This window comes from Larus michahellis, chromosome 2, assembly GCF_964199755.1.
Source record: "Larus michahellis chromosome 2, bLarMic1.1, whole genome shotgun sequence".
Lineage (NCBI taxonomy): Eukaryota > Metazoa > Chordata > Aves > Charadriiformes > Laridae > Larus > Larus michahellis.
Window position 1 is genome coordinate 169,642,107 of NC_133897.1, and position 22,647 is coordinate 169,664,753.

At 66.6% G+C, this 22,647-nt stretch overlaps 1 protein-coding gene across 6 annotated transcripts in view; it reads left to right on the top strand.

Annotated features, from left to right (window-relative positions):
- Window positions 1-3,190: 3,190 nt before the first annotated feature.
- Window positions 3,191-22,647, top strand: part of LOC141739899 (casein kinase II subunit alpha-like) — a 39,273-nt gene continuing 19,816 nt past the window's right edge. Inside the window, exon 1 of one of the 6 annotated variants that reach the window (XM_074578106.1) lies at window positions 3,191-3,348. The gene's annotated coding sequence lies outside the window, so the exon portion shown is untranslated. Of the gene's footprint in view, window positions 3,408-21,243; window positions 21,671-22,647 lie in introns of those variants that run through there. The other 5 variants (XM_074578104.1, XM_074578108.1, XM_074578109.1 and 2 more) reach the window with 5 other exon arrangements.

The following is a 22,647-nucleotide window of genomic DNA, read 5'->3' on the forward strand; positions in this document are numbered from 1 at the left end:
GCACAGCCCCGGTGATTCAGCACAGCCCCGGTGATCTGGCAAAGCCCCCATGCGCCGGCACAGCCCCAGTGGTCTGGCACAGCCCCCGTGAGCCGGCACAGCCCCGGTGAGTCAGTATGGCCCCGGCGATCCGGCACAGCCCCAGTGATCTGGCACAGCCCCGGTGATCCAGTATGGCCCCGGTGAGCTGGCACAGCCCCAGCGAGCTGGCACGGCCCTGGTGAGTCAGCACAGCCCCGGTGATCCGGCACAGCCCCGGTGAGCTGACACAGCCCCAGTGTGCCGGCAGAGCCCCGGTGGTCCCGCACGGCCCCGGTGAGCCGGCACAGCCCCAGTGAGCTGGCACAGGCCCGGTGAGCCGGTATGGCCCCGGTGAGCTGGCAAAGTCCTGGTGAGTCAGCACAGCCCTGGTGAGCTGGCACAGTCCCAGTGTGCCGGCAGAGCCCCGGTGGTCCAGTATGGCCCCGGTGAGTCGGCACAGCCCCACTGATCTGGCACTGCCCTGGTGATCCAGTATGGCCCCGGTGAGCCGGCACAGCCCCACTGAGCTGGCACTGCCCTGGTGATCCAGTATGGCCCCGGTGAGCCAGCACAGCCCCACTGAGCTGGCACAGGCCCGGTGATCCAGTATGGCCCCGGTGAGCCGGCACAGCCCCACTGATCCGGCACGGCTCTGGTGATCCAGTATGGCCCCGGTGAGCCGGCACAGCCCCACTGATCCGGCACGGCCCCGGTGAGCCGGCAGAGCCCCAGCGCCCCGGTCCCAGGCCTGGGTGGGTGGCGGGGTGCCGGCGGTGTGGTGGGGGGGGGGGCGCCACACACGGCCGCCCCCGTCCCCCGGGGCAGACAAGGGCCCTTTGCCGGGGGCTCAATGCCCCTTTGTCCGCCCGCGCTGCGCCTCGGGGATCAAAGCGGCCGGATGCCGCCCCCGGCGAAGGGGGGGACACAGGGATCCAGACCCCCCTACCCCCACCCCCCCCCGTCACCGCAGCGGGGCTGTGCCGGTGACACCCCGGTCTCCCACCTGGGTCCCCTCTTTGGGGTGCACTCCTCCCCGCCCCGGGGGCACTGGGAGCACTGGGAGCACTGGGAGCACTGGTCCTAGCCCCAGGAGCACTGGTCCCAGTCCCAGGAGCACTGGAAGCACTGGTCCCAGCCCCAGGAGCACTGGGAGCACTGGGAGCACTGGTCCCAGCCCCGGGAGTACTGGGCGAGCTGGGAGCACTGGGTGAACTGGGAGCACTGGGGGCACTGATCCCAGTCCCAGGTGCACTAGGAACACTGGGAGCACTGGTCCCAGCCCTGGGCGGACTGGGAGCACTGGGGGCACTGGTCCAGTCCCAGGATCACTGGAAACACTGGCCCCAGCCCCAGGAGCACTGGGGGGACTGGGAGCACTGGGGGCACTGGTCCCAGTCCCAGGAGCACTGGTCCCAGTCCCAGGAGCACTGGAAACACTGGGAGCACTGGTCCCAGTCCCGGGAGTACTGGGGGCACTAGTCCCAGCCCTGGGAGCCCTGGGAGCCCTGGAGGCACTGGGGGCACTGGTCCCAGTCCCAGGAGCACTGGGAGCACTGGGAGCACTGGTCCCAGTCCCGGGAGCACTGGGAGTACTGGGAGCACTGGGAGCACTGGTCCCAGCCCCGGCAGCCCTGGTAGCACTAGGGGCACTGGAAGCACTGGTCCCAGCCCTGGGAGTACTGGGAGCCCTGGGAGCACTGGTCCCAGTCCAAGGAGCACTGGGAGCACTGGTCCCAGCCCCGGGAGCACTGGGAGCACTGGTCCTAGCCCTGGGAGCACTGGGAGCACTGGTCCCAGTCCGAGGAGCACTGGAGACACTGGTCCCAGCCCCAGGAGCACTGGGAGCACTGGTCCTAGCCCCGGGAGCACTGGGAGCACTGGTCCCAGTCCGAGGAGCACTGGAGACACTGGTCCCAGCCCCGGGAGCACTGGGAGCACTGGTCCTAGCCCCGGGAGCACTGGGAGCACTGGTCCCAGCCCCGGGAGCCCTGGAGGCACTGGGGGCACTGGTCCCAGTCCCAGGAGCACTGGAAGCACTGGTCCCAGGCCCGGGAGCACTGGGAGCGCTAGGGGCACTGGGGGCACTGGTCCCGGTCCCAGTCCCAGTCCCAGTCCCAGGAGCACCGGGAGCACTGGGAGCCCTGGAGGCACTGGGGGCACTGGTACCAGTCCGAGAGGCACTGGAGACACTGGTCCCAGCCCCGGGAGCACTGGGAGCACTGGTACCAGTCCGAGAGGCACTGGAGACACTGGTCCCAGCCCCGGGAGCACTGGGAGCACTGGTCCTAGCCCCGGGAGCACTGGTCCCAGTCCCAGGAGCACTGGAAGCACTGGTCCCAGCCCCAGGAGCACTGGGAGCGCTAGGGGCACTGGGGCCACTGGTCCCAGTCCCAGTCCCAGGAGCACTGGGAGCACTGGGAGCCCTGGAGGCACTGGTCCCAGTCCCAGGAGCACTGCAGACACTGGCCCCAGCCCCGGGAGCACTGGGAGCAGTGGGAGCACTGGAAGCACTGGTCCCAGTCCCAGGAGCACTGGGAGCACTGGTCCTAGCCCCGGGAGCACTGGTCCCAGGCCCGGGAGCACTGGGAGCGCTAGGGGCACTGGGGGCACTGGTCCCAGTCCCAGTCCCAGTCCCAGGAGCACCGGGAGCACTGGAAGCCCTGGAGGCACTGGGGGCACTGGTCCCAGTCCCAGGAGCACTGCAGACACTGGCCCCAGCCCCGGGAGCACTGGGAGCACTGGTCCCAGTCCGAGGAGCACTGGAGACACTGGTCCCAGCCCCGGGAGCACTGGGAGCAGTGGGAGCACTGGAAGCACTGGTCCCAGTCCCAGGAGCACTGGGAGCACTGGTCCTAGCCCCGGGAGCACTGGTCCCAGTCCCAGGAGCACTGGAAGCACTGGTCCCAGGCCCGGGAGCACTGGGAGCGCTAGGGGCACTGGGGGCACTGGTCCCAGTCCCAGTCCCAGTCCCAGTCCCAGTCCCAGGAGCACTGGGAGCACTGGTACCAGTCCGAGGAGCACTGGGCGAACTGGGAGCACTGGTCCCCATCCCAGTCGCCCCGCCCCGCCCGTGGCCCCGCCCCTTTCCTCCCCGTGGCCACGCCCCTTTCCCCGCCCGCTCCCCCCGCGCAGGCGCAGTGTGGCGGCGGCGGCGGCGCGCGGGAGGCGGCGCTCCGTCCCTTGCCGGCGGCGGGGCGCGGGGCGGTGGCGCCCCCTGTCGTCCCGGAGGGGCGCGGCCCGTCCGAGGGCGCCGCCGCCAGGAGCCGCCGCCATCTTGTCACCCCCAGCGGAGGGGAGGCAGCGCCCCTCCCCGCCGCGCCGGGCCAGGTAGGCCCCGGCATCCCCCTCCCCCCCCCCCCCGGCACCCCCCGGGCCCGGCCCCACCGGTGAGGGGACAGCGGGGGCGCGGGGGGGGGGCTCGGATGGGGGAGGGGAGGGGGGAGAGTGGGGGGGAGTGAGGGGAGGGGGGAGGGGCGGGGAGGGGTGGCCGGGGGGGGGGGGGGGAGGGGAAGGGGGGTTAAGCTTGAGGGGGGGCGGGGGGGAATTGGCGGGGAGGGGGAATGTGGGGGGGTGGGGGTGAGTGGGGGGGGGTTGTTGAGTGGGGGGGTGAGTGTGTGGGGGGGGCTGTGAGTGTGGGGGGGTGAGGGTGAGTGTGAGTGGGGGGGGGCTGGGGGGGCTGTGAGTGGGGGGGAGGTTGGGTGGGGGGGGTGTGAGTGGGGGGGTGTGAGGGTGAGTGTGTGGGGGGGTGAGTGTGGGGGGCTGTGAGTGGGTGGGAGGTTGAGTGGGGGGGGTTGTGAGTGGGGGGTGTGTGAGTGGGGGGGTCTGAGGGTGAGTGTGAGTGGGGGGGTGAGTGTGATGGGGTGTGAGTGTGGGGGGGGGCTGGGGGGGCTGTGAGTGGGGGGGAGGTTGAGTGGGGGGGGTTGTGAGTGGGGGGTGTGAGGGTGAATGTGGGGGGGCTGTGAGTGGGGGGGTGTGAGTGGGGGGGGTGTGAGGGTGAGTGTGGGGGGGGTGCGTGTGATGGGGTGCCAGGGTGTGAGTTCATGTGGGGGTGAGGGGGGGGGTGTGGGGGTGAGTGGGGGGGGGGGGGGGGGGGTGATGGGGGGGGTGAGTGTGGGGGGGTGTGAGGCTGAGTGTGAGTGTGAGCGAGGGGGTGTGTGAGTGTGATGGGGTGGGGGGGGTGAGGGTGGGAGTGAGTGTGGGGGGGTTGTGAGTGTGGGGGGGTTGTGAGTGCGGGGGGGGTGAGTGGGTGTGGGGGTGAGTGTGAGTGTGATGGGGTGGGGGGGGTGAGTGTGATGGGGGGTAAGTGTGGGGGGGTTGTGAGTGTGATGGGGTGGGGGGTGTGGGGGGGTGAGTGTGTGTGGGGGGGTGTGAGGCTGAGTGTGAGTGTGAGCGAGGGGGTGTGTGAGTGTGATGGGGTGGGGGGTGTGAGTGTGATGGGGGGGTGAGTGGGTGTGGGGATGAGTGTGAGTGTGGGGGGGTTGTGAGCGTGATGGGGGTGAGTGTGGGGGGGTGAGTGTGTGGGGGGGTGTGAGGCTGAGTGTGAGTGTGAGCGAGGGGGTGTGTGAGTGTGATGGGGTGGGGGGTGTGAGTGTGATGGGGGGGTGAGTGGGTGTGGGGATGAGTGTGAGTGTGGGGGGGTTGTGAGCGTGATGGGGGTGAGTGTGGGGGGGTGAGTGTGTGGGGGGGTGTGAGGCTGAGTGTGAGTGTGAGCGAGGGGGTGTGTGAGTGTGATGGGGTGGGGGGGGTGAGTGTGATGGGGTGGGGGGGTGAGTGTGATGGGGGGTGAGTGGGTGTGGGGATGAGTGTGAGTGTGGTGGGGTGGGGGGGTTGTGAGTGTGATGGGGGTGAGTGTGGGGGGGGTGAGTGTGTGTGGGGGTGTGAGGCTGAGTGTGAGTGTGAGCGAGGGGGTGTGTGAGTGTGATGGGGTGGGGGGGGTGAGTGTGATGGGGGGTGAGTGTGGGGGGGTTGTGAGCGTGATGGGGGTGAGTGTGGGGGGGTGAGTGTGTGGGGGGGTGTGAGGCTGAGTGTGAGTGTGAGCGAGGGGGTGTGTGAGTGTGATGGGGTGGGGGGTGTGAGGGTGGGGGTGAGTGTGGGGGGGTTGTGAGTGTGATGGGGGGTGAGTGGGTGTGGGGATGAGTGTGAGTGTGGTGGGGTGGGGGGGTTGTGAGTGTGATGGGGGGTGAGTGTGGGGGGGTTGTGAGCGTGATGGGGGGGTGAGTGTGAGGGAGGGGGTGTGTGGGTGTGGGGGGTGTGAGTGTGATGGGTTGAGTGTGTGGGGGGGTGGGAGTGTGAGGGGGTGGGGGTGTGAGGGGTGTTTGGGTGTGCGACGGGGTGTGCGTGTGCGAAGGGGGCGTGGGGGGGGGAGTGCAGGTGTGAGGGGGAGTGCGGGGGTGTGAGCGGGATGGGGTGGGAGGAGCGGGGGGGTGTGCAGGTGGGTGTGAGTGTGATGGGGTGTGAGTGTGGGGGTGTGAGTGTGGGGGGGTGTGAGTGTGACGGGGTGTGAGTGTGACGGGGTGTGAGTGTGGGGGGTGTGAGTGTGACGGGGTGTGAGTGTGACGGGGTGTGAGTGTGGGGGTGTGAGTGTGGGGGGTGTGAGTGTGACGGGGTGTGAGTGTGACGGGGTGTGAGTGTGGGGGTGTGAGTGTGGGGGGCTGTGAGTGGGGGGGGTGTGCGTGTGACGGGGTGTGAGTGTGGGGGGTGTGAGTGTGATGGGGTGTGAGTGTGATGGGGTGTGAGTGTGGGGGTGTGTGTGGGGGGGTGTGTGTGTGGGGGGGTGTGTGTGTGACGGGGTGTGAGTGTGGGGGGTGTGAGTGTGGGGGGGTGTGAGTGTGGGGGGGTGTGAGTGTGGGGGGGGTGAGTGTGATGGGGGTGAGTGTGATGGGGTGTGAGTGGGGGGTGTGAGTGTGACGGGGTGTGAGTGTGGGGGGGCGTGAGTGTGGGGGGGCGTGAGTGTGGGGGGGCGTGAGTGTGATGGGGCGTGAGTGTGATGGGGTGTGAGTGTGATGGGGTGTGAGTGTGGGGGGGTGTGAGTGTGGGGGGGTGTGAGTGTTGGGGGTGTGAGTGTGATGGGGTGTGAGTGTGATGGGGTGTGAGTGTGGGGGTGTGAGTGTGGGGGGGTGTGAGTGTTGGGGGTGTGAGTGTGGGGGTGTGAGTGTGGGGGGGTGTGAGTGTGACGGGGTGTGAGTGTGGCGGGGTGTGAGTGTGGGGGGGTGTGAGTGTGGGGGGGTGTGAGTGTGGGGGTGTGAGTGTGGGGGGGTGAGTGTGGGGGGGTGTGAGTGTGGGGGGGTGAGTGTGATGGGGTGTGAGTGTGGGGGGGTGTGAGTGTGGGGGGGTGTGAGTGTTGGGGGTGTGAGTGTGATGGGGGGTGAGTGTGGGGGGGGTGGGTGTGAGTGGGGGGTGTGAGTGTTGGGGGTGTGAGTGTGATGGGGTGTGAGTGTGGGGGGGTGTGAGTGTGGGGGGGTGTGAGTGTTGGGGGTGTGAGTGTGATGGGGTGTGAGTGTGATGGGGTGTGAGTGTGGGGGGGTGTGAGTGTGGGGGTTGTGAGTGTTGGGGGTGTGAGTGTGGGGGGTGTGAGTGTGGGGGTGTGTGGGGGGGTGTGAGTGTGGGGGTGTGAGTGTGACGGGGTGTGAGTGTGGGGGGTGTGAGTGGGGGGGTGTGAGTGTGGGGGTGTGAGTGTGACGGGGTGTGTGAGTGGGGGGTGTGTGAGTGGGGGGGGTGTGAGTGTGGGGGTGTGTGGGGGGGTGTGAGTGTGGGGGTGTGAGTGTGACGGGGTGTGAGTGTGGGGGGTGTGAGTGGGGGGGTGTGAGTGTGACGGGGTGTGAGTGGGGGGTGTGTGAGGGGGTGTGACAGCGGGGGGGGTGTGAGGGGGTGTGACAGCGGGGGGGTGTGAGGGGGTGTGACAGCGGGGGGTGTGTGACAGCGGGGGGGTGCGTGTGACGGTGTGTGAGTGCTTGTTTCTGGGGGGTGGTGAGCGGGGGGGGGGGCTGTGAGTGCGGGTGAAGGGGTATGTGGGGGTGCGGGGGTGAACACGGGGGGTGTGGGGGTGTACACAGGGTGTGTGGGGGGGTGAACATGGAGGGTGGGGGGTGTGATGGTGAACACGGGGGTGTGTGTGGGGGTGTGATGGTGAACACGGGGGTGTGGGGGGGGGTGTGATGGTGAACGGGGGGGGGGGTAGGTGTGATGGTGAGCGTGGGGCGGGGTGACGGGGTGTGGGGACCTGGGGCGCAGGAGGGGGGGTGTTGGGGACACCCTTCATCGGGACACCCAGAGTGGGTCGCCGGGGCCGCGGGTGCTGGGTGTCAGTGGGGCCGGGGGGGTCAGAGGGGGGGTGCCCCCCGAGGGGTCCTGGTGTGCCCGGCCGGGGGGGCGGGGGGGTGTGAGTGTGCAAGGGCCGTGTCGGGGGGGGCCTGCCCCACTGCGGGGGTCCCTGTGGGCCGCCTGGCCTTGGGGTCCCGTCCGTGAGGGGCTCTCCTGGGTGAGGTGTGGGGCAGGGGGTGCCCCATGGGGCTGTAGGGGTGAAGTGTGGGGCAGGGGGTGTCCTGTGGGGCTGTAGGGGTGAAGTGTGGGGCAGGGGGTGTCCTGTGGGGCTGTAGGGGTGAGGTGTGGGGCAGGGAGGTGCCCCACGGGGCTGGAGGTGTGGGGCAGGGGGGTGTCATGTGGGGCTGTAGGGGTGAAATGTGGGGCAGGGGGATGCCCCATGGGGCTGTAGGGGTGAGATGAGGGGCAGGCAGGTACCCCATGGGGCTGTAGGGGTGAGGTGTGGGGCAGGGGGGTATCATGTGGGGCTGTAGGGGTGCAGGGGGGTGCCCCATGGGGCTGGAGGTGTGGGGCAGGCGGGTGTCATGTGGGGCTGCAGGGGTGAGGTGTGGGGCAGGGGGGTGTCATGTGGGGCTGTAGGGGTGAGGTGTGGGGCAGGGAGGTGCCCCATGGGGCTGTATGGGTGAGGTGTGGGGCAGGTGGGTGTCATGTGGGACAGTAGGGGTGAGGTGTGGGGCAGGGAGGTGCCCCACGGGGCTAGAGGTGTGGGGCAGGGGGGTGTCATGTGGGGCTGTAGGGGTGAAATGTGGGGCAGGGGGATGCCCCATGGGGCTGTAGGGGTGAGATGAGGGGCAGGCGGGTACCCCATGGGGCTGTAGGGGTGAGATGTGGGGCAGGGGGGTATCATGTGGGGCTGTATGGGTGAGGTGTGGGGCAGAGAGGTGCCCCATGGGGCTGTAAGGGTGAGGTGTGGGGCAGGTGGGTGTCATGTGGGACAGTAGGGGTGAGGTGTGGGGCAGGGAGGTGTCCCATGGGGCTGTACGGGTGAAGTGTGGGGCAGGGGGTGTCCTGTGGGGCTGTAGGGGTGAGGTGTGGGGCAGGGAGGTGCCCCATGGGGCTGGAGGTGTGAGGCAGGCGGGTGTCATGTGGGGCTGTAGGGGTGAGATGTGGGGCAGGCAGGTGTCATGTGGGGCTGTAGGGGTGCAGGGGGGTGCCCCATGGGGCTGTAGGGGTGAAGTGTGGGGCAAGGGAGTGCCCTGTGGGGCTGGAGCTGTGGGGCAGGCGGGTGTCATGTGGGGCTGTAGGGGTGAGGTGTGGGGCAGGCGGGTGTCATGTGGGGCTGTAGGGGTGCAGGGGGGTGCCCCATGGGGCTGTAGGGGTGAAGTGTGGGGCAAGGGAGTGCCCCGTGGGGCTGGAGCTGTGGGGCAGGGGGGTGTCATGTGGGGCTGTAGGGGTGAGGTGTGGGGCAGGGAGGTGCCCCGTGGGGCTGGAGGTGTGGGGCAGGCTGGTGTCATGTGGGGCTGTAGGGGTGAGGTGTGGGGCAGGGGGGTGTCATGTGGGGCTGTAGGGGTGAGGTGTGGGGCAGGGAGGTGCCCCGTGGGGCTGGAGGTGTGGGGCAGGCGGGTGTCATGTGGGGCTGTAGGGGTGAGGTGTGGGGCAGGGAGGTGCCCCGTGGGGCTAGAGGTGTGGGGCAGGCGGGTGTCATGTGGGGCTGTAGGGGTGAGGTGTGGGGCAGGGGGGTGTCATGTGGGGCTGTAGGTGTGGGGCAGGGAGGTGTCATGTGGGGCTGTAGGGGTGAGGTGTGGGGCAGGGGGGTGTCATGTGGGGCTGGAGGTGTGGGGCAGGGGGGTGTCATGTGGGGCTGTAGGGGTGAGGTGTGGGGCAGGGAGGTGCCCCGTGGGGCTGGAGGTGTGGGGCAGGGGGGTGTCATGTGGGGCTGTATGGGTGAGGTGTGGGGCAGGGGGGTGTCATGTGGGGCTGTAGGGGTGAGGTGTGGGGCAGGGAGGTGCCCCGTGGGGCTGGAGGTGTGGGGCAGGCGGGTGTCATGTGGGGCTGTAGGGGTGAGGTGTGGGGCAGGGAGGTGCCCCGTGGGGCTGGAGGTGTGGGGCAGGCGGGTGTCATGTGGGGCTGTAGGGGTGAGGTGTGGGGCAGGGAGGTGCCCCATGGGGCTGGAGGTGTGGGGCAGGTGGGTGTCGTGTGGGGCTGCAGGGGTGAGGTGTGGGGCAGGGGGGTGTCATGTGGGGCTGTAGGGGTGAGGTGTGGGGCAGGGAGGTGCCCCATGGGGCTGTATGGGTGAGGTGTGGGGCAGGCGGGTGTCATGTGGGGCTGTAGGGGTGAGGTGTGGGGCAGGTAGGTGTCATGTGGGGCTGTAGGGGTGAGGTGTGGGGCAGGGGAGTGCCCCACGGGGCTGGAGGTGTGGGGCAGGCGGGTGTCATGTGGGGCTGTAGGGGTGAGATGTGGGGCAGGTGGGTGTCATGTGGGGCTGTAGGGGTGAGGTGTGGGGCAGGGGGGTGTCATGTGGGGCTGTAGGGGTGCAGGGGGGTGCCCCATGGGGCTGTAGGGGTGAAGTGTGGGGCAAGGGAGTGCCCCGTGGGGCTGGAGGTGTGGGGCAGGCGGGTGTCCTGTGGGGCTGTAGGGGTGAGGTGTGGGGCAGGGAGGTGCCCCGTGGGGCTGGAGGTGTGGGGCAGGGGGGTGTCATGTGGGGCTGTATGGGTGAGGTGTGGGGCAGGGGGGTGTCATGTGGGGCTGTAGGGGTGAGGTGTGGGGCAGGGAGGTGCCCCGTGGGGCTGGAGGTGTGGGGCAGGCGGGTGTCATTTGGGGCTGTAGGGGTGAGGTGTGGGGCAGGGGGGTGTCATGTGGGGCTGTAGGGGTGAGGTGTGGGGCAGGGAGGTGCCCCGTGGGGCTGGAGGTGTGGGGCAGGCGGGTGTCATGTGGGGCTGTAGGGGTGAGGTGTGGGGCAGGGAGGTGCCCCGTGGGGCTAGAGGTGTGGGGCAGGTGGGTGTCATGTGGGGCTGTAGGGGTGCAGGGGGGTACCCCATGGGGCAGTAGGGGTGAAGTGTGGGGCAAGGGAGTGCCCCGTGGGGCTGGAGCTGTGGGGCAGGCGGGTGTCATGTGGGGCTGTAGGGGTGAGGTGTGGGGCAGGGGGGTGTCATGTGGGGCTGTAGGGGTGAGGTGTGGGGCAGGGAGGTGCCCCGTGGGGCTGTATGGGTGAGGTGTGGGGCAGGCAGGTGTCATGTGGGACTGTAGGGGTGCAGGGGGGTGCCCCATGGGGCTGTAGGGGTGAAGTGTGGGGCAGGGAGGTGCCCCGTGGGGCTGGAGCTGTGGGGCAGGCGGGTGTCATGTGGGGCTGCAGGGGTGAGGTGTGGGGCAGGGAGGTGCCCCATGGGGCTGTATGGGTGAGGTGTGGGGCAGGGGGGTGTCATGTGGGGCTGTAGGGGTGCAGGGGGGTGCCCCATGGGGCTGTAGGGGTGAAGTGTGGGGCAAGGGGGGAGTGCTCCGTGTGGGGCAGGGCTTGTCCTGTGGGGCTGTGCAGCGGCGCCGTGGGGCAGGGGATGGCGTTGGGCAGAGGTGCCCGGCGCCGTCCCCAGCCGGCTGCGGGTGACGCGGTGACGCGGTGCGTGACCCGTCGGTGCCTCTCGGTGCTGGGCTACGGCCGGGAGGGCCGGGCGCTGCCGGCACGCGGGTGCCAGGCGGTGGGTGCCAGGCGGTGGGTGCCAGGCGGTGGGTGCCGGCGGGTGCCGTGCGGCGCCCGGGGCGAGCGGTCGCGGCGGCAGCCGGGGCAGGAGCCAGCGCTGAGTTTTTTTTACCAGATTCTCGTGTTTTACTACGGAAAATTTCTCCTTTCCAAGCCTGGGGGGGGGGGGGGGGGGGGGGCCGTTAGCCAAACGCAGCCGTAATTAATTACCGTTAATTAATTAATTACCGGGGAGCTGGGGTTTCTGCTGCCGGGAGGGGTGGGAAGGACGTAACGAACTTTGCTTATCCCTTCGTTAACCGTTTCTGGCCGAACTCGCCGAGATTTTCCTTGCGCTAACGAATCCGCCTTCCTGGAGCCGCGTCGGGGGCCCGGTACCGGCCCGGGAGCCCCGGCTTTGCTCCGGGGCCGGATTCTCTGGCCGTTCCCGGATCCCACCCCCTTTTTCTAGGCACCGACGAGGAATTTTTTAGAACGTCACCGTTCGGAGGCGTTTCCGGCCGGTGGGGACGGGAGGTGCCATTGTCGCGGCTTTTCGCCCGTTCCTCCTCTGGAATCTCCCCGTTTCTTCCAACCACCTCAAAACCCGCCGCCGGATGCGGAAATGTCGGAATTTCGGCTCCCGACCCCTCGCTGCCTCCCCTCTCTCCCAAACCCGGCCTCGACCAAGCCGGCTCCCCCCGCGCTCCCGGCCCTTCTCCTGAGGCACCCGCCGCCGGCGGCAATTAGGAGAAGTCTTTCGGCAACGGGATGACGATGCCGAGAGGCTGCGGACGACGCGCCCGGCTCCCGCTCTTCGGGGACGGGAGGGTTTGTGCGGTCGCGGCGCCTGCGGGGTGGGGCGGAAGCGTGGTTGAAACCGGAATGGTGGAATCACGGAATGGTTTGGGTGGGAAGGGACATGGAAAGGCCCGTCGAGTCCCACCCCCCTGCCCCGGGCAGGGACATCTCCCGCCGACCCGGGTTGCTCCGAGCCCCGTCCGGTTTGGCCTGGGATGTTGGGTGTTGGGTTCGTGTCCGAAGGAAACCGGGGAAGGGTCTGGAGAACGTGTCCCGCGAGGAGGCGCGAGTTGTCGGGAGCGGTCGGCGTGGCTTCACCGAGGGGAAATGGCGCTTGACCAGTCAGACGGCCCTCCGTCACCGTCCCCTCCCGCCCACGAGGGCAGAGCAAGGGACGTCGTCTCCCTCCGCGTCGGCGAGGCTTTTGACGCCGTCTCCCGCGACGCCCTCGTAGGAAGCTCGGGGAGGGTGGGTCGGGTGAGGGGACGGCGAGGCGGGTGGAGGACGGCCGGGTGGCAGCAGAGCTCAGGGGGTTGGGACCGGCGGCGCCGAGTCCAGTTGGTGGCCTGTAGTTACGGGCGTTGCCCGGTGGCCGGGACTGGCTCCAGTCACGTTCAACGCGTTCCCCAACGCCCTCGATGAGGGGGGACGGAGCGTACCCTCGGCACGTTTGCTGGTGGCACAAAACTGACGCGCCGGAAGGTTGCGTCACCCGTTCAGCGAGACCTGGAGAGTTGGGAGGAGAGGGAACCTCACGAGGTTCAACAAGGTCCACGCGCCGGGGAAGGAATAACCCGCCGCGGACCGGTACGGGTCGGGGCTGGAGAACGGAGAGAGACCTGGGAATCCTGGGGGAACGCGGCGCGGAGGGAGGCGGTTTAGCGGTGACTTGGCAGCGTTGGGTTGACGGTTGGACTCCGGGATCTGAAAGGTCTTTTCCAAGCTGGGTGACTCCGTGAGCCGGCGGGAGAAGGGGCCGGTTCCTGGCGAGCGAGGGCTTGGTGACGGCCGTTGGGCACGGGGCCGGCTGAGCCCACCTTGCCCAGGTGAAGGGGCCCGGCACCCTCGGCCGCCGCCGTTCCAGCCCGCTCGCCGCCGTGCGCTCGGGCGGAACGAAGCGATGGCGCTCATTTAAAACGAGTGAAGTCCGTTATTGGGCGCCTGCCTCCGGAGCCTTCCCTCTTCCGAGGATGACTTAAGGGCGCATGCGGGAACGCGGGGTCCGCGTCTCCGTGCGTTCCTGCCAGCGCTGGGATTTCAAGCTGGAAACCTGAACCGGTCGCGGGCAACCAGCCCGGCTGCGGCAACGCTTTCCAGGCCAGATCGCTGCCAGACCCGCATCCCGACCCGGCCAAGCTGCTTCCGAACCCACATCCCAACCAGCCAAATCCCTGCTGGACCCGCATCCCATCCAGCCAAACTGCTGCCGGTGCCGCATCCCCATCCAGCCAAACTGCTCCCGGAGCTGCATCCCAACCAGCGAGACTGCTGCCGGTGCCGCATCCCGACCCAGCCAAACTGCTCCCGGAGCCGCATCCCAACCAGCCAAACTGCTGCCGGTGCCGCATCCCCATCCAGCCAAACTGCTCCCGGAGCTGCATCCCAACCAGCGAGACTGCTCCCGGAGCCGCATCCCAACCAGCCAAACTTCTGCCGGTGCCACATCCTGATCCAGTCAAACTGCTCCTGGCGCTGCATCCCGACACAGACAAACTGCTGCCGGATCTGCATCCCGACCCAGCCAAACCGCTCCCGGCACCACATCCCATCCTGGCCAGACCACTGCCGGACCCACATCCCAACCTGGCCGAACCGCTGCCGGACCTGCATCCTGACCCAGCCAAACTGCTCCCGGAGCCGTATCCCAACCTGGCCGAACCGCTGCCGGACCTGCATCCCGACCCAGCCAAACTGCTCCCGGCGCCGTATCCCGATCCGCCCAAAGCGCTGCTGGACCTACATCCCAATCCGGCCAAACCGCTGCTGGACCCGCATCCTGATCCGGCCAAACTGCTCCCGGCGCTGCATCCCGACACAGACAAACTGCTGCCGGATCTGCATCCCGACCCAGCCAAACCGCTCCCGGCACCACATCCCATCTGGCCAGACCACTGCCGGACCCACATCCCAACCTGGCCGAACCGCTGCCGGACCTGCATCCCGACCCAGCCAAACTGCTCCCGGAGCCGTATCCCAACCTGGCCGAACCGCTGCCGGACCTGCATCCCGACCCAGCCAAACTGCTCCCGGAGCTGTATCCCAACCTGGCCGAACCGCTGCCGGACCTGCATCCCGACCCAGCCAAACTGCTCCCGGCGCCGTATCCCGATCCGCCCAAAGCGCTGCTGGACCTACATCCCAATCCGGCCAAACCGCTGCTGGACCCGCATCCTGATCCGGCCAAACTGCTGCCGGCCCCGCATCCCGATCCGGCCGAACCGCTGACGGACCTGCATCCCGACTGGCCAAACCACCGCTGGCCCTGCATCCCGATCCGGCCAAACCGCTCCCTTCCTCGTAGCGATGGGGCTGGGAAGGACGGGGACTCCGAGGGGATTAAGCTTAAATCCGCGTGCTCTGCCCGTGGCCCGCAGCGTTGTCCCCCAGGGGCTGGAAGCCTGGCAAACCCTTGGCTGGGTGCGGGGGAAAACGGGGAATGTAACGGCCTGGGAATGAGGAGGGGACAGCCCCGGAGCCGGGCGGTCCCTTTTGGAGCTGAACACTCCTGAATTGCGGAATCGTTGGGGCTGAAACAGGGGCTCTGAAGCCCCGGTCCCTGCTCAGGGCACACGAGGCGGGAGCAGGAGGGTGGGAACTGAACAAGACGCTGCCGTTTGTTCTCTTTTTGGGATGGGACCCGCTCGTCTTCCCGTTTCTTTTCCCCTAAGAACACGGTCACCCCGGCGCAGCTTTCAGCTTCGATCCCGGACGGATTCATTTTTTTCTTGGGGTTGCTCAGCCTGGAGAAGAGAAGGCTCCGTGGAGACCTTCCAGCCCCTTCCAGGCCCTTAAAGGGGCTCCGGGAAAGCTGGGGAGGGACTCTGGAGCAGGGAGGGGAGCCACGGGACGAGGGGGAAGGGTTTTAAACCAAAAGAGGGGAGATTGAGATTAAAAATAAGGCAGAAATTCTCCATGACGAAGCTGGTGAGCCCCTGGCCCAGGTTGCCCGGAGAAGCTGTGGCTGCCCCATCCCTGGAGGGGTTCAAGGCCAGGTTGGCCGGGGCTTTGGGCAACCTGGGCTAGTTGAAGATGTCCCTGCCCAGGGCAGGGGGTGGCACTGGGTGGCCTTTAAAAGTCCCTTCCCACCCAAACCGTTCCCTGATTCCACGATTCCTTTTCTCCAGCCGCTGTTTCGCGTGATGCTTCCCTCCAGCTCCAGCCCGTCCCCGTCCCCCTGCCCGCCCTGCCGCCCGGCGGGACGTCCCCGTCTCGCCCTCTGCGCCTCGGGTGCCCGTCACGGGAGGGTTGGCCGGCGCGGGTGACGTTCCCCTTCCCCTCCGCTGTGGATGACGCCGGGGAGCGTGTCACCGGCTCTGCCGTGGGGACTGGGGGCTGCGCCCTCGGCCCGTGCACCTCGGCCCGCCTCCCTCTTTCACACCCGCAGAACGTCTGCGTCCTTCCCGCTAAATACCGGGAGAAGTTGCGTGGTTTGATCCTACGGGCTGGCGGCAGCCGTGATGACGGGCTGCGGATTGCCCTTATTCCCATCTCCTGGGGAAATCCCGTTTCCGATAAGGAAGCCTCGTCGATCCGCGCTCCGCCGCCGCGCGGTCGGCTGGGTCCTACCTTTGCCCCGCCGGCTCTTTCCGGCCCCGCTGCCCGAGCGCGGGAGAACGTCTCGGGGAGTTGCGCTGCGTTGTTTTCCCCCGGCTTTTCTGCGGGTCCCACCCAACCCAAAATGTCACCTCGATTTATTTTTCCGTCACCCAGCGGCGACGCTTGTCCCCCTGGGCCTGCCGATGGCGTCGGATGGGGGATCCCACGTTGAGCCCAGAGCGTTCCAGCCCCCTTTACCCGTCACGGCCCCGGCGCCGGGGGCTTCTCTCCGGACCCCCGCCAGGACCGTGAGGGCCGCGGCGTTCAAGACGGGGAGGTCGGGCGAGCCCTTCGCGGAGGCGGCTGGAGGCGGGGAGCTGCCCAGCCTCAGGAAACGGAGGGGGTTCGGTCTTCTCCCACCTCGGCGTTGGAAATTGGGGTTGGAAGCTCGCCCGTATCCCGTATCCCGTATCCCGTACCCGCCGTTCCCGAGTAGCTGGTGCTGAGGAGAGGTTCCGGCAGCTTTTTAAAAAGCCGCGGCCGTTTTAAACGTGTTTGAATTGCTTAAAAATTGGGGCGCAATCCCTTTGCCTGGGAGGAGCGGGACGCTTGCCGTGCCTTCACCGCAGCGGCTGGGAACAGCGGGAGAATGGTTTTCACTCTGGCAGGCGGGATCTGACCCGGCTCCTGAACTCCGGAGCGGAGAATCGGCCCCGTCTCCCTCTGAAGAACAATCGCACTCCCCTGTTTGCAGCTCACTCCCGGCTTCCCGACCCGCGGGGCTGGGACTTCCCTGCTCTTCCCCGCTCCTTACCCCGCCAGGGAGGTGGAAAGTCGGGAACAGGGGAGTCGGGAGCTGGAGAATTGGGAGCAGGAGATTCAGGAGCAGGGGAATTGGGAGCAGGAGAGTCGGGAGTTGGAGGTTCAGGAGCAAGAGAGGCGGGAGCTGGGGAATTGGGATCAGCAGGGTCGGGAGTTGGATATTCAGGAGCAGGAGAGTCGGGAGCTGGGGAGCCTGGAGCTGGGGAGTCGGGAGCTGGAGATTCAGGAGCAGGAGATTCAGGAGCAGGAGAGCTGGGAGTTGGGGAGTCGGGAGCTGGGGATTCAGGATCAGGGGAGTCGGGATCAGGGGAAATGGGAGCAGGAGAGTTGGGAGGTGGAGATTCAGGAGCAGGGGAGTCGGGAGCTGGAGAATTGGGAGCAGGAGATTCAGGAACAGGAGAGTTGGAAGCTGGGGAGCCAGGAACTGGAGATTCAGGAGCAGGGGAGTTGGGATCATGAGAGTCGGGAGCCGGAAATTCAGGAACAGGGGAGTCGGGAACTGGAGAGTTGGGAGCTGGGGAGTCGGGAGGTGGAGATTCAGGATCAGGAGAGTTGGAATCAGGAGAACTGGGAGCTGGAGATTCAGGAGCAGGAGAGTTGGGAGTTGGGGAGTCGGGAGCTGGGGATTCAGGATCAGGGGAGTCGGGATCAGGGGAAATGGGATCAGGAGAGTCAGGAGCTGGAGATTCAGGAACAGGGGAGCGGGGAGCTGGAGAACTGGGAGCAGGAGATTCAGGAACAGGAGAGTCAGGAGCTGGGGAGCCCGGAGCTGGAGATTCAGGAGCAGGAGAGTCAGGAGAGCTGGGATCACAAGAGTTGGGAGCTGGAGATTCAGGAACAGGGGAGTCAGGAGCAGGGGAATTGGGATCAGGAGATTCAGGAGCAGGGGAGTCGGGATGAGGAGAGTCGGGAGGTGGAGATTCAGGAGCAGGAGAGTTGGGATCAGGAGAGTTGGGAGCTGGAGATTCAGGATCAGGGGAGTTGGGAGCAGGAGAGTTGGGAGCTGGAGATTCAGGAGCAGGGGAATCGGGAGCCGGAGATTCAGGATCAGGAGGGTCGGGATCGGGGGAGCTGGGAGCCGGAGCGCTCGGCCCCATCAGAGGCAGCATCTCTCCTGGAAACATCTATCCTTGCTTTCCCGGCTGCCTTTTGCCTCCGTGGGTTTGTCAGCTCGGATAGAAACCGGTGAGGCTCCTGCTCCGCACCGCGGCTGCCGGGGCCAGCGGCTGGGCTCTGGGCGGTGGCCGTATCGCTGCCTGAGGCAGGTTGTCCACGGGGCTGTCGGCGTCTGAAATCAGCCGCAGGGATCTGCTTCGGGATTCTCCCGAGTATCCCGGGCTCTCCGTGAGGCTCCCCGGGCTGTCCGGACCTCAGGAGAGGGGACGGTGGCCTTCATCTTCCTTCCTCTTCCCGCTGCGGCCTCTGCCCTTTGGCGTTTCGCCCCACGGTCGGCTATTCGAGGAGCTGCGGCCAAGCTGACTTCGCCTGCCGGCGCCCTCCGCTCTCTCCGCATCCTCCCTGGCTCATCCTGTTCCCAAATCGGCATTTTCGTGGGTTTCTCCTTGGGTTTTTTTCGTGGTAGACGCTCCTGAGAACATTTCTTCACTCGTCGATGAGTTTAAGGGAGGACGTGAAGTTGGTCCCTTCGCCTCTGAGCTCCTTAAAACCTCCCGGGAGAGTCGCGGCGTGCGGGGCAGTGCATCGGCTTCGTGTGCTCCCGCCGGGGTGGGAGCCTTGGCCGGTGGCACTCGCCGGACTCCTCCTCTCCCTTCTTAATTCGCATAAACCCATCTCGAAAGACGCTTTTTTTTCATCTGCAGCTCCTCCGGGTGTTTTCCAGCCTTCTGCCCGCGGTGGGTTTACACCGTGTCGCCGTCACTCCGTGAGGGCGAAGGTGGTGCCGAGCTCCGGCTGGAGCCCTGCGTGGATTCCTTCGTTTTGGCTGCCAAAATTCCACTCGATCCAGGGGGATGCGTTGAGGCAGCCACCCGGACGACCGCAGAGTGCCCTTGAGTGGGGGCTCCTGTTGGCGCAGCGGCCGCGCTGAGGGACGCGGGGGTCATGAAGAACCTTGGGCGCTGTCTGCAAGGGCTGGGCCCCACCATTGAGCTGTAGAATCGTAGAGTCACAGAATGGTTCGGGTGGGAGAGGGACCTTAAAGATCATCTTGTTCCAACCCCCCTGCCCTGGGCAGGGACGTCTTCAACTCGACCGGGTTGCTCAAAACCCCCATCCAGCCTGGCCTTGAACACCTCCAGGGACGGGTTCCTTGAAGGAGGATGTGAAGGTCCTTGAACGCCTCCAGGGACGGGTTCCTTGAAGAAGGATGTCGAGGTCCTTGAAAGCCTCCAGGGACGGGTTCCTTGAAGAAGGATGTCGAGGTCCTTGAATGCCTCCAGGGACGGGTTCCTTGAAGGAGGATGTGAAGGTCCTTGAAAGCCTCCAGGGACGGGTTCCTTGAAGAAGGATGTGAAGGTCCTTGAATGCCTCCAGGGACGGGTTCCTTGAAGGAGGATGTGAAGGTCCGTGAACGCCTCCAGGGACGGGTTCCTTGAAGAAGGATGTCGAGGTCCTTGAAAGCCTCCAGGGACGGGTTCCTTGAAGAAGGATGTGAAGGTCCTTGAACGCCTCCAGGGACGGGTTCCTTGAAGGAGGATGTGAAGGTCCTTGAACGCCTCCAGGGACGGGTTCCTTGAGGAAGGACGTGAAGGTCCTTGAAAGCCTCCAGGGACGGGTTCCTTGAAGAAGGATGTGAAGGTCCTTGAACGCCTCCAGGGACGGGTTCCTTGAGGAAGGATGTGAGGGTCCTTGAACGCCTCCAGGGATGGGTTCCTTGAGGAAGGACGTAAAGGTCCTTGAACGCCTCCAGGGATGGGTTCCTTGAGGAAGGATGTGAAGGTCCTTGAACGCCTCCAGGGATGGGTTCCTTGAGGAAGGATGTCAAGGTCCTTGAACGCCTCCAGAGGAGGGCATCAAAGCAGGTGACAGGGCTGGAAGGAATGTCCTCGGGGACTTTGGGCTTGTCTCGTTTGGAGAGGGGGAGGCTGAGGGGCGACCTCATGGTGCTCTGCAGCTTCCCGAGGAGGGGACGTGGAGAGGGGAGGTGCTGAGCTCTGGGATCCAGGGCCAGGACACGTGGGGATGGGTCAAAGCTGCACCAGGGGAGGTTTAGGCTGAACATCAGGATCACAGAATGGTTCGAGTCGGAAGGGACCTTAAAGATCGTCTAGTCCAACCCTCTGCCGTGGGCAGGGACACCTCCCGCCACACCAGGCTGCTCAAGGAAGCATTTCTTTACCGGGAGGGTGGTTGTCCTGCTTTGAGAACAAACCCTGGAACAGGCTTCTTGGAGCGGCGGTCGTCGGTGTTTAAGAGGACATTTGGACAATGCCCTGGAGAACCTGCTTTAGCTTTTGGTCGGCCCGGAGTCGGTCGGGCAGTTGGACTGGATGGTCGTTGTAGGTCCCTTCCCACCGTCAATCGTTCTGGTCTGTTGAGAGGGGGCTTGTGAGAAAGACGGGGAGGGGCTTTTCAGCAGGGCCTGTTGCCATCGGAGAAGGGGGGAAGGGTTTTGCCCCGAAAGAAGGGAGATCGGGATGAGATCTAAGGAGGAAATCCTTCGCTGTGAGGGTGGCGAGGGACTGGAACAGGTCGCCCGGAGAAGCTGTGGCTGCCCCATCCCTGGTGGAGTTCAAGGCCAGGTTGGACGGGGGCTCGGAGCCACCTGGGCTGGTGGGAGGTGTCCCTCGTGGCCTTCAAAGGTCCCTTCCCACCCCAACCATTCCGTGATTGGACTCCGTTCCTCCTCCTCTACTCCGTTCCGTGATTCTGCTCCAGGTGGATGTTTCCCGCAGGCGGCCGTGGTGGCTTCAGCCGGGAGAGCGGGAGCGTTTGCAGCCGCCGTGTCCCTCTTCTCCCCAGAGCAGCCCCGCGACTGGAAAAGTTCCCGGCACGGGAGTATTTGGGTGGCGCAGCCGTCCTTCTGCGTGTGCTTTCCAGGCTGCTTCTGTCCTTTCGGCCGCTTCCCCGTCGCTTCAGTCCACCGTGTTCCTCCGGTTTGTTATCCGGAGCTGGAACGGACGGATATTAAGCTCTTGCTCTCCGCCTCCGCCCGCTCCGTTGGCCTTTCTCTGCCGCCTTCTCCCAAGTCCTGTTGGCAGCGAGTTTGTTTAGTGCCGTGAAGGTTCGATGCTTTTCCCGGAGCCTCAAAGGTCCTGGCCGAGGAGAGTCGGCGATCCGACCAGCGGGAAAAGCCCAGCAATAGGGATTTGGAGATTGGGGATTTGTCTCGCGGGGGAGACGAGCTCAGGGAGGGTTTCAGGCTCTCGGCGAGGGCTGTGCCGGTTCCCCCGGCCAACGATGGTCAACCAGGGCCAGCTGGAGGGCAGCGGTGCGCCGTCGGACGGGATGGGTGGTGTTTCCCAACCGGGAGAGGTGCGTGGAAGGGCTTTGGGGGGGAGACCGGGCGGCGTCTCACCGCGGGGAGCGGGGAGCGGGCAGAGGGGACGGTGCCGTCCTGGTGGAGAGCAACCGGCGGCCGCACGACTCCAGCCAGCGCGTCCCGGGGACGCTTTTTTTGGGCTTCCTGGGGAGGATGATGGTGGCCTTTGAGCTTGCCTGGGGATACGGGATGCTTCCAAGGTGGGGCTCCCCTTGGAAGCGAGCATCACGGGCGGGATGCTGGTGGCCCGTGGGGTTTCCTCCGCCCGGGTCCGTTCCTGAGCCGTGTCACTCGATGGGGTGCTGTAGCGGCCGCGGCGGGGGGACGTGGTGACCCGCAGCCCCCTTTTCCTACGGGATTCAGAGGGATGACTGGGGGGATCCGTGTCTGCGCTGAGGGGAAGGGCCTGTCCCGCCCGCGCTTCGTCAGAGGGGGCTGAACCGTGGCGGGGGGGGGCTGCGCGGGGCTCCTTCCACCTCAGCACCTCTCCCGTAACGCGGCTTGCCTTTCGGTGGTGCCGCCGGGGAGGAGGAGGGATGGCGCCGAGCCCTACCGAAAAGCGACGGAGGCCGTCGCCCTTTTAGAGAGAGAGACCAAACGCCGCGGCCCGCGTCTCTTTGGCGTCTGCGTTTAAAAACCCTCAGCGGATCTCGCCTCTCGCGGAGGGGAGCCGGGAGCGACCGTCGCGCTGGGGAAGCGCAGGGAGCCGGCGAGCTGCCGCCGGCGGTTTTGAGCTAAAAGTGGTAAACGTGAGAAAACCGGAGAAGCCCCCGACCGTGGTCGACGTCTCCGAGGCCGGGGCGGCACGGGTCTGAAAGCTGCCGGCGAGCGCCCCGCTTCCGTTAAAAGCCTTTAGAGGCAAAATCCCCCTCTGGAAATGAGCACGCGACAGAGAGGTTGGCTTTTTTTTCCCCCCTCCCGAGCTCTTCAGGATAAAAAAAAAAATATTTGAAAAGTGGGGCGGGATGACGGGGATCCCCGGCTCGTTTCGCCGGCCTCGCGTTGCGAAAGCCTCGGGCGCCAGGGGAACGCGGCGCGGGGAACGGAGGGGCCGGAGGGGAGAACGCCCGGGCGCCGTCGCGTTGAGCCGTGTTGGATGGGAGCGGGGAATTGCTCCCCGCGGAGTCGCCCCCGGCCCCGGGAAGGTGGGATGGCCACAGCCCCGAGCCGCGGCTCGTTCGCCGCCCCTGCCCTTGCTCTCCGTGTCACCGGCGTGGAGCCGGGGGGTCGTGCTGTGCCCGTGTCCTTGGCCGCTCCCTCGTGCCCCGAGCGACGTTCCGGCTATTTTTTTCTCCCTCTCTAATAACTCTGCGGTCGCTCTCTTCTCCCCGTCAGCGCTTTTCACCCCCATCTGCAAATGCCAGCAATGCCGCAGCACAAATGTCACCTCTCCGACGGAGCTGGCCTTCTCGGTGCTGGCTCGTCTCCCTCGCCGCGCTGCCGGAGGATAATCGGGAACGCCGCGTCCGCCTGTGCCCCGGCACAGTCTCTTTGAAGCCGTCGGCCTTGGCTCTTCCTTCTCCGCGGCCCTGCGCTATCCCGGTTTGTTCCGAGCGTGTGCTGACCCTGCCGTGCCTTCCCTGGGATCTTTGCTGGGTGCGGGCAGCACCCCGCGGCGCGCAGAGCGGCAGGAGAGGCTTCCTGCCTCCGGACAACTTTCTTTTTCGTAGAACCAGGAATCACGGAATGGTTTGGGTGGGAAGGGACCCTCAAAGGCCACCCAATGCCACCCCCTGCCCTGGGCAGGGACATCTTCAACTAGCCCAGGTTGCCCAAAGCCCCGTCCAACCTGGCCTTGAACCCCCCCAGGGATGGGGCAGCCACAGCTTCTCGGGGCAACCTGGGCCAGGGGCTCACCAGCTTCATCGTGGAG